We start from the raw sequence: 19,278 nt of genomic DNA on the forward strand, positions 1-19,278 counted from the left end.
GAACTTTCCCTTAAATAAGGATTCTATCATTTCTGCTATACAAACGCACTCTGAAAATTTTTGTTTTAAATTGATTAAGTAATTAATGAAATTACCTTTTGAGATTCAGCTTGGATATTTCTGAGCATATTAAAATTGTAATCTTCTACGATAAATATCTTCACACAATCACCTCAATCTTGCAGTAAAATATCTGCGTTTACTGTCTAATCAAAAGGAGCAAATTCCTGTGATATACAATCCTCTCGATTAAACAAAACGATCAATATAATCTTTATCGCACTTTCTTCACTTCCTTGGACCTCTATTCTCCAGATTTAACCATTTTTCTTTTAGCTCCCAAAATAAAATTGGAGCTTAAAGGCGATGTTTCAATACGGTCATAGACATTTAGGCTGAATCGCTGTATATATATTATAGAAAGAAATTGCTTTGATGAAGACAAAGATCAGATTTAAATTAGGTAAATATTCGAATTTTATATATATATATAAATCTAGTCTAATCATTTTAGATCTAGTTTAGTTTTTATTGACTTATATGAATATTCAATTTAAATGTGTACGTGTATTTTGAATATTTTAATGAAATGTGATAAACACTTTACAGTTTTCTGAAGAAATTTATATTTTCTCAAAAATTATTCTCTTTACAAATAACTCAAATGTTGATATTATCTAGGATTTATATGTATATGTCCAGAATTAAAAATCAGATGTTAGCAATATATATAATATAATAATTTCGGTAATTTTTCTAATCGTAGTGGTAATACCATCTTGAAGAGAACCGCATTCTCTCCGAAGAGAAACTCTTTTGGAGCTACGGAACACTTTTGCAGCTATAAAAACAACACGCGTTTAACGTAAAAGGTCTCGGTGAACCGTAACCATAAAAGTAATTTTTGCGTTTGCCCACGTAACCCATTTGGGCCGCCTTTTTAATAATTTATATTGGGAAAACGACGAAGGGAACGTGATGTCATATAGCCGATATACTTCTGATAAGTACGCCTCTACTTGTAAAAGCGTAGCTAAGAAGTTGCAGCTGCACTCGAATGCTTTTTCACTAGGCCAGCAGTCGAAACTGCGCGACCGTGGATGCGCGAAACGCCTCACCGAAACGCCTGTTTCCGTGTTTATTTACGATACTACGCAGTCGACACGTTTTTCCAAAAGCACCTTGTACATTTCCGTTTTACGCCTCTGTAACCACACACTCTGCCCTTCCTCCCTTTGACCCTTTTCACCTTTCTCCGTTTGCCGTATTCGATCTGCTTGTTTGCCCTTTGTCACGTTATTTTTCAACGCTTCTCGGAAATTTCTTTCGATCGTCAAAAGAATTTTTATCAGACGTTTTCGTTTGCCGCGTGTCGCTCTTCGCGTATCCATAAACTAGGATAGTTGCTTACGCAACGAGCATTACGACATAAATAATATTCAATTGAACAATTTTCAGGACATGAAAGTTTCTTTTAGCGAGAGATCTCGGGGTAAAAAGCGTATCTGGCGTTTCGCGAAAGATTATGAGCGGAATAAACTTTGCGCTAATCTTTGCGAAAAGCGTCTTTGAAACTGGTACAAGATGGAAAGAAATTAATTGCGACCATTAATTTTAACACTTCGAAATTTATTTAGAGAGAGAGTGAGCTTCTTTAAAGCGCGTTCCTGCCAGATTGGTTCGTTTTCTACCGTGTGTAACGTCCGTTTCGTATAGCAAGCACTTTTCACATTTACACGGGCAATTCAATTTTGACGGATTAAATTCGCTGCAATATGCTAGTAAAGATACGCTCTATTTCTCCTATATTGAATATTTCTTCAAAGATTATTTAATAAGTTTACTAAGAACGTTATATCTAAAATGGTATTCTGACCGACCGCGTCACTTGTACGAAGAACGACAGTGAATTAAATCGACAATCATCGCATTAGAGAGATCTTATCCTACGGATAGCCACGAACAAACGTTCGTTGAAACTTACATTATTAAAGAAGTCGCGCTTGCTGAATTTCCATAGCTGAAGGAACCAAGAAACTGCTTCCAGAATACCGTTAGATTTTTTTTCTCATTGATTCAATGTGGTGCCCCCCAAGTCGACTCGAGCGAAGACATCGAAGAACCGGAGCCGGTGAATTATTAAAATCGAATTCCTTCGAATCTTCCAGAGACAGAAAGGGTTCCGCTGCAATGGAACGAAGGAAGTAGGGCGCGTTAAGGGATAGGAAAAGACGAGGAGAAGAAAAACGAAATCCATCGCGATATTGGCTGGCAATTGACGCGAACTTTGAAGACGTCGCGTTCGGTCGATCGGAAGCCGAGCCGTATTCTACTTATTGCTCACCTTCGTTCACGCCCAAACCGTAACTTCGCAGTCTGGAAAAGTAATTAAATGATAAAAGCGTCGATGAAATTCACATTTGGCAGAAAGGCACGATCGAGAGATTCATAAATTAAAGGAAACGCAAAGAAAATCTAAAATATTTTTCTTGTACGAGTATATTTATGGTCCAGTACACCAATGTGAGAGAGTTTGATGTATTCTCTCTTGATTAAAGTTACAGAGCATAAGTTAAAGTAAAATATGTAAAATCATAGAATGCGATAGTATAAGACAATTAGAGAGTAAGATAGCATATACAGGGAGTAAGTATTCTGTTAAATATTTATAATGTTGTATTATAAATGTGAATTATTTTTATAGCTGTCACTTCTCCTATTGAACATGTCGTTAGTTTAATTAAAACAATGGAGATAAACAATTTAAGATAATAATTCAAGAAAATATATTAAATTTAATTCAAAGTTTATTATTTATTAAATATACATTAATAAAGATACATTAATAAACGTTATCTACTTTGAAACTAATTATAGAAATAAATGATTTATATTTTGACATGCATAAAAGTTCAAAATAACAATAAGTGTTATTTAACTGAAGCGATTGGATTATCTATTTATCTCTTAGATATCTAAGTGCCTATATATCTTTCTCTCTCATAGTATTTTGACAAAATTCCTTGCTTCTTCACAATATAAGATTAACTTTACATTTTTTTATATATAAATACAGAAATTATCAGTCGCGCTGTATCGAAATCATGTCTGTAAAGACTGAAATTTAATGCAAATGAGTGAAGAAGTCATATTTGGTTAAAGCGGATTTAATGTTTAATATTTTTGCGTGAATCTTACAATTTTTATTTGTCTGATAATTATATGTCAATCAAACACAATCCTCAACTGAAGCTATATAATATCACAAATTTAAAATTTAAGCAATTAAAAAATACAGAATACTAATAAACATTTTTAAAACACTATTAGGAATTTATTGCAAAAAATATCATCTAGAATACTAAAATTTGAACGTGGAACTTACTACATTCCGTGACGAGCGTCTTTGATATATCGTGATGCCTCGTCCCCAGTAGAACTGGACTGATTAGAGCTCTGGGTACCGTGTATTTACGTCTTCACCAGGTCGTTACGAATGGTCCTTGCGGGCATGCAATATCGACTTTAGTCCCACATCGATCAAAGTCACACATGCTCGGATATATACGTCCTAACTACCGTTCATATGTGTACACGTGCGCTTCGTTTCCATTTAGAACTTCAAATGCAAACGAGGACTAATCATCAGCTTCCGAAATGTTGTAATATTATCATTTTATTATTTATCTTTTTATTTCAATATACGAGAAAAGTTGTAAAAACTTTTACAAATAAGGAAAAAAGGGGAAGCTGATGGTTTGGAATAATTTCGCTTCATCATAATACCGGAAATTTGAATTCAGTTTGTGTCTCAAACTGACTTCGTCCTCGTTGAGCGAATACAGGACAGGACAAAATAATGCTGTGAGAGACGTTGGCAAGTTTTGCCGCGTCTACAATTCGTTTCAAAGATACCTGGTATGCTCAGTAGGCAATGGACATAATGCAAGTTCGGTTCGCACATAATAGTAATACTATAGTTGGCTCTAATCCCGAAGGCTTTCTATTTCACTTAGACCGTGTTACCTCTCACGCAAACACACGTATACACGTTCTATCTCTTTCTCTTCTTTTCTCAGCCGTCACGTCCTTTCTCTCATCTAGTCCGGTCGCTGCATGTGTGTTCAGTGACATGAGGACGTTCTCTAACGAGCAGAATCCGAGACTATCGATCTAGTAACGCAGTGCAGAGAGCACAACTCGATACTCTCGACAGTGCAGGAAGCAATCCCGAGTCCCCTGTGAATACGCTTCGACTACTTCGTGCGATGTTGATTTCGCCGAGAGCGATCGGAAGTCCTTGGAAATATTCAGGACTAACTAATCCGGGTTCGCGATTTGCTTTCCCGACGCAATCCCAGAAATTGGACCTGACACGCAACTGTTAATCTATCTCTAGCAATTTTAGTTTAAATCGAATTTTAGATGGAAGCGAAAACTTTCGCGTACAGATCGCGAGTGATCCTTTTTACTTCAACAGATTTATATTTACACGAATATAAATTAATGTTGCTTTTCTCAGGGAACCATCACCGCGAGAAATCGAGAGCTGTCACGTGAATTAAAAGTTCCGAGAGATCACAGCGAGTCATCTCCTTTAACGTTCTTCTCAAAGATTCTTCGCGAAGTACTCGTACTTTCCACGTTAACATACACAAATAACGCCCTTGAATCTGAAGAAGGGAAACATTTGCGTAGCGTAAGTTAAAACGCTGGATAAAAGCAGTGCGACGTAATGGAAATTGCTGCTTCGGAATAAAGTAGCGCAAACAACTTTATGCTTTACGAAAGTTTTTTTCAACCACGTTACCTTCTGTTGCCGCGAAATCGCGCGTCACATTCCACGCGGTGACACGACGATCCCGCCACTTACATTCTCGGATAAAAGCGAGTTTTTACTTTTCGCATTTTTTAACGAGTTTGTTGATAGCTGTAGAAATACTGTTGCGCGAGAGGCCGCAAAGTTGCTAACAATAACGTTCACGTCATAATAGTTTATTACAGCATTTACTTTCTCGCAATAAAATATTGTAATTGCACGTCGCTCGTCGTAACATCGAATACACTTCTCGACAGTTATATTTGTATTCATGATGTAGCGTAACATTCGCGTTTACCAGACCGATGTATGCAAATAAAATACAGCTAGTTAACGCTGTTCCGATTTTACGAACCTATCAATGAACGAAAGTTTGAACGTAACTTTTTATGGATTCATAACTGTAACATAAATTCTACTTTTGTTGGTTGTGAATTTATCTCGGTTTACGCATACTCCGCATCCTCTACTCTGCCAAACATCGAAATATATCTATCTGTAAGTGCACACTGCTTTATTCAATTTAATAATATTTTATTACATTTATATTGAGTTGGCAAATAAGTTTGTTTGATTTTATTAACTTAAAAATGTATATATAACATTTTCGTTAAAAAAATTAACAAAATTTACATTTCAGAAAAATGGCTTTAAAACTTGAATTCTCTATTTTAAAAGGTTACTATATTTTTCGAATTTATACGAATTTTTTCAGTATTTTTACAAATAGAAAACTACAAGCTGAAAATATGGAAAATTTTCTTCTCACTTTGTGGGCCTGTCACATGCACAAAAAATTTTTTAAAATTTTCGATCATCTGACATGAAAGCTTAAAGTTTTCCCTCAAAATTCATTTAAAAAAAATGTTCCTACGATTTTTGTCATTGAGTTTCGCGGGTTAAAAAGCATTCTGACTTTGGTTGCTTATAACTCCGTTAAAAATCATTGCACTGCAATTAAAAAAAACAGATTCTTAAAGCTAAGACATTGTTCTATTAAATAATTGATAGTTAAAAAAATAGAATATATAAAATTGTTTTATTTCACCTTAAAAAACCGAACGAACTTATCTGCCAACCCAGTACTATAACTACATTAATTAGCACGGCTGTCAGATTTCCAAAGTATTTTACATCATGATAGTGTGCAAAGCATCTAGAAATCTGTAAAGTTCATTACAACAAAAGGGATTCGATTTTGCGAAAGTTTATCTTTACACCTAATAAAATTATCTAGAATCTCAGTTTAGTTAAAATTCCTCAAATAAGATTTTGAACATCATTCATTTTCAGATCATGGTGGGTTTTTCAAATTAGTATAAAATCTACTAATTAGTATGAAATCTATCAATTTATTAATATAGAAATGAATTTTAGTGAATATATAATATATATATTATAATAATGTTAAATTCATATAAAAAACATTATTATTATTACAAGCAATTAGTAGAGAAAGGTTGCCGATATATTATACGATATATTATACTCGTTATATTATACTTTGTTTTTGGACATTATTTCTTAAATAAAATAAAAATAAAACTTTAGAAACATAAATAAAAACTAGAAAGTATCTCCTACGAGATAATATAACACTTTTTATAATGCTGTTTGCAATTTTGCAATAATTAACTTTTTTGTAAGATAAAAATGTATATCTGACAAAATGGGCCACTATCATTGACAGTAGGTAGCATAGTGTCATATATTCCTATTCTTTTTCTTTTCACAGGAATTATCTATACAAAATATCTACAAGTAAATGTACATGAGAATTTTTAGACTCTTTTTACTTCAATGTTTAAATCGATAAATCGATAAAAAACGTTTTTTTTTATCGATTTATATGTAAACTTTATGTTATTCTGCAAGACGCAAACATGTAACGTAATGGTTTTTTTTTTAGGATTTTCTCGTAAATACAAGATTGCCTTCAGCTCCGATAGAGCTATAATGCAACACTATATAAAGATAAAGTTAGCTTATAATCTGTCTTACTGATATGTGTGTCGTTTTTCGCTGTACCTCGATTTTATATTTTAAAATCATGTTTTATGAAAAAAACAAAAAAGAGGAAAATATAAATAAAACAGATTTTAGAAACTACAAATATGTCAAATACTATAATATTATTAATAACATATCCACTATTTAAACTATCCATATAATTTGCAAAAGAAAATTATTAGAATTTAATTTCCGCATATTTATAGAAATTGGTTTCAGCTAATTCTATATATTATAAAACAAGCTACAAATATATAAATTATGAGTTTTTATTTCTTTAATCATATATAATAAATAATCTGTAATATAAACAAAAGTAAAATATCAATTTCTTTGTAAGTAGCCTGAAATATTAATTCCAAATTGTCCAAACTTGAAGAATTCTAAATTCGGTTAGCGATTCCATATTTCCAGATACGCGCTCACGTGCGAACGGTTAAAATACGGTGCGTATTGTTGCGCGAATGACCTCCAGTTTGTAGTCCTTCTGCTGATGCATTTGCTACCCCCTGAGGGCATAGTCCAGAGTTTTTGCGTCGGTGCATTAGGAACGCGATATTTCAAGCTCTGACCCAACATATATTGGCCATCCCCCCGCCCGCGTTCTCCGCACACAGATTCGCACACATATGCCAGCGTCTCTTTTCCCTGGCCCCCGTAAAACCACCGCGGGCGGTTCTGTCTGGTTGGCTCTGGTTTAAAAACAATCGCTATAACCGCGATCCCCGGGCGGTTTTACCGGGCGAAACAACGCCGAACGCTGACCCGCAGAGCGACGGGAGAACTTTTCGCTGACTTGAGCCGGCCCAAGCTCCCCGTGAGAGAAGATTTCACATTTAATGGCGTTTTGCAGCACGGAGACCCACTCGTCGTTTCGATTATCGTGTTACATTGAGAAAAGCACTGGCCTCGATGGAATTCAACGCGCTATCGGCACTATATTTCTTGCGATACCTTTCCCTCACAACGATACAATACTTTTACGTTTCTCGTTCCATAATCGCGATCGTTAGATATTTAAGAATTGAAGAAATCCGAAAAAGGAAAAAGAATCGAAGTAGATAGTGTCTTTGAAACGATATAAGATTTCCATACTTACTTTTTCTACGTCTATATCGTTCGTAAGAAACATTGAAGTCTCGATTGAAATCTTCTCTCGTATGCATTATAGATGAGAAAGTAAGAGTCTCTGACGACATAAGATATTTCACACTTTTTTTTAATACAATTTCATAATATCTCTTTATCTTTTCGCATAACATTTATTTCAACCACCTGTGACTCACGATAATTGTAGCATAAAATATAATTTATAGATAGAAATTTATTGTTTCCCTCAGGATTACAATCACCGCTTATATACATATATGCAGATATATACGAGGCTATGAAGATATAGGGGAAAAGACTAGTATTTTTACTAGTGAAAATTGTAATAGCAAGGTAATTGTGATATTAGTATAAATTATCGTAAAAAGAATGAAATTAGAAATTGTGATATGTAGGATAAGAAGCATTTGCATGTTTAGATAAATTATATTGAGGATAAATTCTAGACAAAAATTATAATGTATGGGAATGTGTAAGTATGTGATTAAATAAAATTATTAATCAAGTCCCTTTTGACGTATAAGCTGAAGTAATTTTTGTCTAAAAATACATCCATATACAATTTTAATTTACATTCATATTTCTTTTTTAATACTTTTTTTGCATATTGTACGTAATATTGTAATTATTATAAAAAGAATGCGATTTGATTGTAGCTTTATTTCTTTAATCTATCTGGTATGAGTGTTTTCTCATATCTTGACTGCAAAAAAATACAAAGTAATAAGGCTATTTTTTCAACCTAATTATAAGATCACAAGAGCTGAATCTGATTTTTGCCAATTGAATAAATCAGTCGTTTGCACATAAAGAATGATCTATTATGAGCTATGTTGACTGGAAAGTTTTTGATAAAACTGTTTGAAGGTACCAACCACATTCAGTCGATCGGATCTTTGCGATTATTTTCGCAAGTATTTATCGCTGCTCCTTCCGGTCCCGAATGATGCATTGATATCCGCCAACACGCACGTTTACGGATGCTGCGGTCCATCGAATTTCCTGCGTTGCGGCATATTTTATGACAACATCGATGTTCCATTAATTATATCTTAAAAATATAATATTCTCGATATTAATACGAGGACTCTCAAGATTGCTAATCCTCGGCGAGTAGTTAATGCTATATTCGTGCGTAATCTTAGATTATAACGCGTCGTTACCGAGTCCAAGGGTTCTATTTCGGCACGTACACAAGCAATTACATGAACTATACATTAACAATGTAACACAAGAGGCCGCTGCAAATTGCAGTAATTGGTGTAATTATGTATACGCTCTGCGGCAATAACTATAACCGTCAGCTCGGCTCGTCGTTTTCGACGACGACAAACTGTGGTGCGACCTTTCTAAATGCTTAACTCGCTCTCGAAAGAGCTATGCCGTGATAGGGAACTGCCGATACCCCGTTCAGCGCTTACCGGTGAATTTATAGACGGGGGTTGCATCGACGGTCGTTTCTCCGTTCCGGCACTAAAGCCGCATTCGTATTTATAACTGGCGCCGAGCACACTGGCCAAGCGAACAATCCCCAAAAACGCTTAATGCCACGGTTAAGCAGCAGAAATTCCGCCGATACCTCGCCGTCGCGGTGCATTTTTTTTACTCCTTTCGCCCACAACATGCTGCTCGCGATCGCAGTTGAAAGCTGCGTCTGGCGGAAACTATAACGCGGTATATTGCGAACGTGGACGGTAGGATTATCACCGTACTTATATGAAAGTCCACTCGAGCGCGTCCGATGCACGCACGTGTTTCAAAAGTTGCTGGAATTGCGCGAATTAGCGATGCGGAAATGACGAGTTTTTAAGTGCAGAGAGAGAGAGAGAGAGAGAGAGAGAGAGAAGAATATCGTTTCGCGCAGAGGACAATGCAGCGTCTGCACGGACGCAGATTTAATTTCTGCTTGGTCGGCTCTTTTTTTGTGATTTGGCGTAAGTATGCCGGTTGTAGTCTCGTACTTTTATTTTCGGCCATCGCTGTGTTCAAGATACGTCTATTATACCGTACTTTTTGTCTCTTCAAAAGGGAAACCAGACTACAATAATATGGAGCTTCATGTTTATTTGTATTACGGAGATTGGGCTTGCTGGAAAGCAGCATAAATGAATTGAAACAACCCGAGGCAGACGAATTTGTCAACAAAACTCGTCGTCTAGTGAATGGTAAAGTTGAATGAAAACTTCTCTTGCGGGGCGCAACTTCGGATTAAACGAACCGCGCTCGCGGCGCCTCAACAACAAGCCTCGGGTTAACCGAGCCTCAGACTATCAAAGTTCTATCGTTTTTGCATATTGGATTCATGCAAATACGCCACATGCAAAATCTTTTGCATCCCGAAAACATCTTACGAGAAATCCCCGCGATCAATATGCAAGACTACGTTTTGAGAGTCTTTCATTTATAGGTCCATTTAAATAATTTATTATATTATTATTGTATAACGAGACGGTCTTTACATGGTGTACAATCTTACAGTAATATTACAAGCTACAGTACAAGATCTTTGAGAGTTCTGCACCGTATGCTAAATTCGTGCAACAACACGAGATATTCGCGAGTAAATGCACGGATCTTTGGATTGTAAGTGGTATGCTCGAATTGAAATCGGCTTTACGTTTCTACGGATGTTCAGCATTAAGCCAAAGCCGATTATGATAACTCGCCTATCCTATCCGTGATAGCTGTAAAGGGTTGACTGTTCGCGCTGAAGGAAGCTCTGCTTCTCTCTGGTCGTGATGCAAATTGGTCCATGTTTGGTAACCCTGTTGACCGCAGTCGATTAACGAGCAGTCTCGAATCGTTAACGCTAAGAGCTGATACGACGAATTAATCAGTATAATCAGTGATACTGCAAATACTATAAATAAATAATATGAACAGAAATGTACATACGATCCTATGTACATATGATTCTACCATACTCATTTCTGTTTATTATTCATTTATCATATTGCATGCAGCAACATGCTTTTTGTAACGTGATAATCTTTTTATATTTAAATCCGTATATTCATAATGTTCATATTTCATTTTTACTGATAAATGTATTGGGAATATATATACTACCGTTCAGAAGTATTTATCCATTTTGTTTTCTTTAATGGAAAAAATGAATTTTAATCTTTTCTAGTCTTCTAGATGTTAGACTTAGTAATAATGTTTGATAATCTAAAATATATTTTATATTCTACATTGTACTCTTTTGCTTTAAAAGTGATATAAATAAAAAAATAAAATTTTTCGAAATAGGGAAGAAATTATTTTTTATCTTGATAGAAAATATTGAATATTAATCGAATAATATCGATAACAAAAAAAATATTCTTAATATGATCAAATATCATTTTTGTTTCATAATCTTTTAAAAACTACCTTTTCTGAATGTTGTGATGATTTTGATAATTTTTAATGAAATCAATTCTAATAGTACCAATCATTATTGGCTATTTTTATTCTTATTAATATTATATTTCTTGTATAATTTTGATTTTTTTTTTATAATTATGTTCTTTATATTAATGAAATATTTGTCATTCTTTATTTTCATAGTAATTTATTCGTTTGTCCTTTTAAGTGAATAATAAACATTGGTACTTCTAATGTAACGTAATAAAATTTAATAATATAAATAATTAATAGTAATATTTATTTAACTTAATCATGATAACATTTTGAAAATTATGTTTTTGAATTGTGTCACTTTTAAAATAAAAGAGCAATGTATAAAGAGAAATAGAACAGACGAAAGAGAGATATATAAAATTCGACGTAGACAAATATTTTTTAGCAACTGCAGTTTACGTTATTATGAAATCTGAAAAATAAATGAGCGCATTTATCGATAAAAGTAAGGTGTAAATATGCAAAGCTTCAAAATAAAATAAAATAGGCGAGCGTGTAGAAGATATAACGAATAATATATCATAACAAAATTTTAATAAATAATATTTCTGAAACGCGATTGAGAGTGCATATATTCCGATTAAAAAGGAAAGATTTTCTTCAAAAGGTTTATTAGCCTTCTATCGATTTCATAATGCTCTTAAGCGATTACAACATTAATCACTTGATTAGTCTGTTAGACGTCGGGGTCAGGTATACAGCAGAACTCCGACATTACTAGCATGAAAATAGACCGACGTTAATAACCGTACTAGCGAGCTTTGCAATTTCTCTCCTCTATCTAGCAATATATTGCATAGTTCTAAAACCACATCGTTCTGAAATCGGATGATATCCTACGTTGTGAGTTAAAGTTCCTGTAGTTTACAAATTATTTAAAAAAATGGCAAAATACATTCTGAGTTGTACAATTTGTTGTATTTTATTTAGTTGTTAAAATTTAACGTCAAATCTCTCTCTCTCTCTCTCTCTCTCTCTCTCTCTCTCTCTCTCTCTCTTCTATTTCAGATTAGTAGTGGCTGTAAACGGCAGCCAGCACACACTCAATTTTTACTCAATTTACTCGCTAGCTTTGTCAAAATTAGTCGAGCGTAAAAATGTTACGATTGTCGGACTAGGAAAATGGTTTTTGTTGAATTCAATACAACGCATATATATACGTACGCATGTACGTTGACGCATATATATGTGCCTCTCTGTTTGTATACGCATTATACATATTTATAGGGAATAAAGCGATATAAACGCGGGAAAAGGAGAGAAGGATAGCAAGTGCGAAGCCAATTAAAGTGCAAATGTATGGAGATGGGGATAGAATGCCAAGTACCACACTGACCGGGAAACTATAAAACCAAAACTCAACCCGACTAATCAACATCCATCACGTCACATCAACGCATTGAATTTGTTAAAAAAGAGAAAAAACTGTAGGAAGAAAGAGAAATGTAAAAGCTTAAATATTATTATAAATATGCTAAAATAGATGGAAATAAATAAAATTAATATATAAAGTGTTGTATATAGCAGTTTAACGTTACATGGATTTGCATAATATATTTGAATGAATGGTTTCGGAAGCGGCAAAAATGCAACTGAAATTGAGAATTATCGCAAAAATCAAGGTATAATAATCAAACATGAGTCCGTAAACAAAGCTTATAACGATGGTATGGGATTATTTATATTACGATTTTACGATATTTTCGGAGTACTGCATTCGAAAAGCCGTTGATATGAAACATTTTGAGCTCTTAATTTAACGTACTATTTTCAACATGGAAATGTATCAAATGGTGTGTGTACTGCAGAGAATACAAATTAACACGCACTTGATTTCCGACGATGGGAAATGGCGTTTATTAAAAAGTCAATCCGCACGGCGCGCATGGACGTGAAAAGAACACGGTAGTTTCGAAATTATGCAGCAACGACCGGCACGGCTGGTACGGCCTGTTTCAGCTAGATATTAAGGTTAATAAATGAAACATAACAGGATTTCCACACGCCAGTTGCACATGGCGGAAGTTGCAGCATAGCCAGCACGCTTTCGCTTTACAGAGAATTCAAGCGCTCTCTGCTAGTTGAGAATCGATCAGCACAAAGTCGTTTCGTATGAAACTGCTACGTAGAAGCCCGCATTATTGGAAATCAGCTTACCAAGCGGCACCGACTGTAAAGTAACAAATTATTGTACATGACACTCACTACTGTCGATTCAATATCTAGCGAGCAGAATCTGATCGGTTAAACTGTGAAACATTCAAACACACATCTTCGTACAAATCAGCGATAAATTCAATTCCAATCGACCGTTGAAGTTTACAATTTACAAATTTATTATGTCATATTAATCCTTTTACATCCAATATTCTATGTACAGATGGATATCTCTTTTATACATATCTCTTTTATATTTCTAATGTACATGTATATTTAATATCAGTATTGCTTTTCTGCAACATATGGATATGTTCTAAACTATATTATTTGAATTATTTCACATGAAAATCGTGGAAAATGCGAATTGATTTCCATGTGAAAAAATAAATAGCATAAATGCAGACTAAACTTGTGATATATACCTCTGAATAAATAAAAAATCGATCGCAAAGAATTAATAAAATTTCCAAGCGCCATCAGATTTACGATGGAAATGTGTTTCAACTGTAATTATTTTAAAATTTTTCTATCCTCTCATGATATTTTGGAGATTATCGTAAATTCCTCTTGATAAAGATTCCGTGCAGAATCGATATTGAAGAATTCCAATACAAAAGTTCTCGATTGATTTGTAATCTTTTTTTAATTAGCTAGTCTGCTCGATGGTCATAATAGTATTTCATTTTGGTTCGTCGAAAGCCGAGTGTGAAAAAGACATGATAAACATCTACTTCTCGTAAATCGGGAATATGCAATAAATCTAGATGAAATGCCAAAGCTCGTTTTTCCACCTTAAGTCGAGCGAAGTAGAACCGTACTGAACGTGACCAAAGGAAAGGATACGATAGTCCATTCCTTTAAAGCTCGAAACTATAGTATAGGATTACGGTTATAGTGTGCGCTCGCGGAAATCTTCGATATCGTGAAATAACGAGCTCGGCTGTCGTAAGTATTATCGAAGTCACATAGTTCACATTCATTGGGAACTTAATGCTTTATTGTGGCGAAGTGTGATAGAAATTGATGTGCTAGACAAAAACGATAAGTACATTGTTAAATTCATAATGTCAAGTTATACCTAGTTTTAATTATTTTTAATTGTTTCTATAGTTCGTCATGCTTCTGTTCGATATGTTGTTAATTTGAAACAAAATTAATAAATTTAAACAATTTAACTGAAGGAATGTAATAAATTTTAACCAAAGTAAAGTACATACTTTAGTATAGTCGTTGTTTACTTCGAAACTAACTAATAGAATTGAATTGATTTATACTTTGATACATTTCTTTTGGAAATTAAAAAGAATAAAATATTGCTTAACTCGAAAGAGGATTTGATTACCATTGTTCTTTTAATATTTAATAGTGTATCGCGGTTAGATCTTTCATAAAATTGTGCAACACATCTTCAAAATCAATAGGATTGAAGTTAATAAATAAAATATAAATTTAGCCAGAACTGTTCTCTCTTGAGCATTCTATAATTCGAATCGTACTCTGTTCAAGTAAACTTACCGGTTAAACGTGTAATGGTAACTTCATAAACCTTGCGCAGTTGAATTTATACTAAAGTCGAATTCCCGGCTCGCGAATTATACAGTTATCGCCGAGTTTCGGCCCGGCAGTTTCTGTCAAGTGACAAAGATAATGAACGACCTTTGAGGGACCACATCCGCTGTTCCGTCTATTACCATAGTAATACCGTCGGTTTTCGTCCTACCGTGAGCAGCTGTGCGAAAGGGCTCTTCGGACGCGGCGACGCGCGCGTTTAAACGAAAATTATTAGATACCTGCAACGGCCGACCACATACAGTAGACTAGGGAGGATGACTATTACGACGCGGTGCGGAGGTCGATCCTCGCGTGTCGGCTACAAGGTGCATCCCCGATCTACGTGGCGGGCTGATCCGATCGGTGAAATCGAGCAGCGTCGACTTCATTAGAATTTAACGCTGTGTAAAGTGAGCGCTAAGTGGATCTCTTCGTTCGGCTGTCGTCCACTGCACCTGCAGCCACGATTTTCCGTGGGTTACCCTAACTGCAGCTGCTCGCGACACCTCACATTTTTGGTGTGACCTCGATCTCTGGCTACGTCACGCATTTTTTATCCGAGCAAAATCCGTTTGCAAAATTTTGGTTTCTTACGAAAGATTTAATTTTACAATTAATTGAAAGATAAGATTCACATTTCATAATTTAATTTAATTGATTGAATTTATCGCATGCAAAGTGCAAAATACATAAAATGGTGGAGGCATCAGCAAGGCTGCTATTACAAAGCCTATCGGACAATTTTGTGCGTATATTATAAATATATAAGTATCTCGAGTTTCATACGCATATTTGTTTTATTTTTATTTTATCTGCAAATTTATAACTACTTTTCATGGATTTATCTCGTTTAGGAAACGTTGAGTAAACGAAGAGCACGTTGTTGAATTGCAACGAGTGTAACTAATAGTAATAATAATTAACAACGTATACTGATGTAACGCATGTGTAATTATATCGCTTATATAAATTATACATTATTAACGTTGCTCAGCGATCTATTTTTGATCTAGTTTATTAATCATTCCGTAATATTCCAAGTTTATGAGAAACGCCAATCTATATCTAATAAACATACCGTTGGTGGTATCCTATAATCGCTATTATTGGTTGCATAACCTGCTAATCGGAACCACATCGATTACAAGATAACTTTATCACGTTCATAACACGATTAACGTGCACCGTATCGTCTATGCTCGAAGCTAATATATATGTAAGTTTAGCATGGAGATAATATCGCCTTAATTACTCATGTTTTTCCATGTCACTGAAATCTTTATTTATTGGAACAAAGACCATATATATTCTCATTTTATGTATTTATATTAACGTGGAATATAATTTTACTTTGGTAAAAATGTATAATTTGCTATAATTAATAATTTAATAAAATATAACATAGTGACAGAAATGACCGATATATAAAGCCATGTGTAAAAACTACACTAATATAACGCTGGAAAAATAATTGTTCTTTTACTTCGGATAGCTCACGAAAAAGCTCATAAAATAATATTGAGATGAGAGTGGCTATCCAAATGGTTATCTGTAATAATAGCCATTTAATAGCCGTTAGTCTCTGAATAATCGAACGGAAAGCGCAGCATCCGTGAGTGAACGCTGTGGCAACAGTAGGATACCCAGAGGATCTGGAGAGAGGAAAACTGAGAGAGCCCCACAAAAGCCGTCCGAGTACGTCTTTGTTTACTTCAAGCTATCTTCGTTCGCGTTTTCGTCTTTTCTCCGATTTCCCTCGCTCACTTTTGATTCCTCCTTGCGGGGCGTCTCTGCTCCTTCGCTTTTCGAGTATCGCCAATCCTTATCCCCTCGAATCGCCTAGCAGCTCTGAGAAGACTTCTTTTATCTCGACGATATCGCGCTCGTCCCCCTTACTCTATCGTTTAAACAAACTTCTCTGTAATCGAAACTGAATCGAAGGATTAAGAATCCAATTGCGAATTTCTCACTCTCTCTCTCTCTCTCTCTCTCTCTCTTCTCTTCTCTTCTCTTCTCTTGCTTGTTGTCTTACTCCGCGCACCGTAAAATCCCTTCAAATGTTGTGTAACCCTTACAGCAAGACGCGCACAGTTGGTTCAATTGATATCCCCGGCCGGAAAGAATCATGTAGGACGGGCGTTTTCCCGAAATACGTTTCCACTATTACATCGACGCTCGCGATGAGATATCTACAGTGGCAGAAGTAAAAGCAGCAACAGCAGCAGCAGCGGCAATAAAGCTTGCTTTATTTTTACTATCCCTCCAGCCAAGTACCGCCCCGTATTTCCTCGGGATATTGACATATCGGGGGTGCCGGGGCTTCTCCTCTTAACGCCCTTTTTACACTGGCTCGGAATTTATGTCTTCTTCCTCCTCTTCTCGTTCCACCCTCTAGTCTTTTCGCCCAGCACTCTCTTCTTCTCCGCCTCTCTATCTCGTTCACATCCCGCGTTCTCTTCTATCATCCTCGTCTTGCTTCTCGTCGACGGTGACGGTTCCTCCTCTCGCACGCATCCACCAATTCTCGGCCACTCCTCGCGTTTCTCAGACAATCAATCACGCACGCGTATCTTCACGTTTGCAGAATCAACCGGAAATCTCTATTAGAAGCTGAATCACCGCGGCCTCTTTTCTCGATATTCTAGATCGAATCTGTCGATTATTCGACCGCATAATAACGTAGGCGCAGTCGTTACTGGCAACGATCCATTCGTCGAATACTTTCTCGACGAACGGGAACGCCATTTGGATGTAAAATCACTGCAGATTAGGAGTCCCGAGAAAAACGGATGGTGTTGAATTTTCTGGGCGGCAATCAACTCGGAGGAGGGGATAGTAATCTCAGATATAATAAGAAATTCGTGACGTATAGCTTACCTGTCTACATAAAAATTATTGCTCTTATTAGTATTTTATTTTACAAAAAGTATCGTCATTATTTCGATTTCATAATTACTGATTCTAAAATTACAAGTAAAAAACGTTTTATACTGTCACGGTATAAGATTAATCAGATGGAACACGTAACGGCATCTATTCAATCCCAAAGTGAGGTGTTAAAGACTTTTACCAAGGTCGAATTCCGCAGAGTCAGCTAACACGATGTGACATTTACTAACTTTTTGCGCAATCAGGCGAGAAGTTTTCTCTTCTCGCTCCCCTTTCGTGGGGGACACCGCGCACAGTTCGGCGGACAGGAGGGGATCTTTATACTATATTAATAACTGTGTTTTTGCCGGTCAGTGGACGCGGAAAAACAATGAACAACCGCTCGTCAACCTGTTCAGGGGTTGTATCCTTGCCTGCCTGCTCTCTCTCCTTTTTTCTCTTGTTCTCTCATTTTTGTTGCATTCCTATTTATTGGTACCATGGGACATATGGTGGCGTAAGGGTGCGTTGTATAAAAAAGGGCTACGAGAGGAATGTGAGGAATGAGAGGAGAATGAGAGAAGCGCGAAAGAGCCACGAACACGACGGCGAAAAACGCAATATCGTGCCGGAAATGTCAAGCAGAACTACAGAATGAAAGCAGATCGAGTGGACGTTCAAAATCGTCCGACAAAGCTCACAGACCGTTCACCAGGATTGAGAATCTTCCAGTATGCAGTTTCGATTGCTGAAAAGCACGACTGCTTCTCGTTACGAGCATTCGGTTACGACCAGAAGATTGTAGCTAGCGACCGTGGTCGATTATAGGTCAACTTTATTTGACGTCGATGAATATACAGTTACGACAGTTAAACGATTCGTTGACGCGAGGTATATTTGACCATTCTCATATTTCGCTATTTACGTATCGAGTATGTAATCCCGTTGTATACATATCTGGGATCAATAAAGAGCCTGTGTGTAGGTTAATCCCGATGCAACAGGAGTATCAGAGATAATATTGACGACACAATACCATTATCTTTATACGATATTCGCAATGTCGATCAAGATATAAATTAAGTACTTCAAATATAATTTTGTTCGGCCGATCTAAAAATAATAAAAAAAATCCAATTTTTATACGAAATAATATTAACGAAAGATTTATATATCACCGATAATTAAAATTCCTGTACAACGATTAAAAGGTTGGGATCAATAATTCATAAAATTTTGATGGTATTATAAAAATCTCGATGGAAGCTATCGGGAAAATTAAAATATTTGTCTTAAATTCCCTCTCTCTTTCTCCCCCCTCCCTCTTCTCTTTTCTCCCCCCCCCCTCTCTCTCT

At 35.6% G+C, this 19,278-nt stretch overlaps 1 protein-coding gene across 4 annotated transcripts in view; it reads left to right on the plus strand.

Annotated features, from left to right (window-relative positions):
* LOC108748894 overlaps window positions 1-19,278 on the plus strand; it is a 144,404-nt gene that overhangs the window by 93,472 nt on the left and 31,654 nt on the right. The gene's annotated exons all lie outside the window — the stretch shown is intronic.

This window comes from Trachymyrmex septentrionalis, unplaced genomic scaffold (assembly GCF_001594115.1).
Source record: "Trachymyrmex septentrionalis isolate Tsep2-gDNA-1 unplaced genomic scaffold, Tsep1.0 scaffold25, whole genome shotgun sequence".
In the NCBI taxonomy this organism is placed as follows: Eukaryota; Metazoa; Arthropoda; class Insecta; order Hymenoptera; family Formicidae; genus Trachymyrmex; species Trachymyrmex septentrionalis.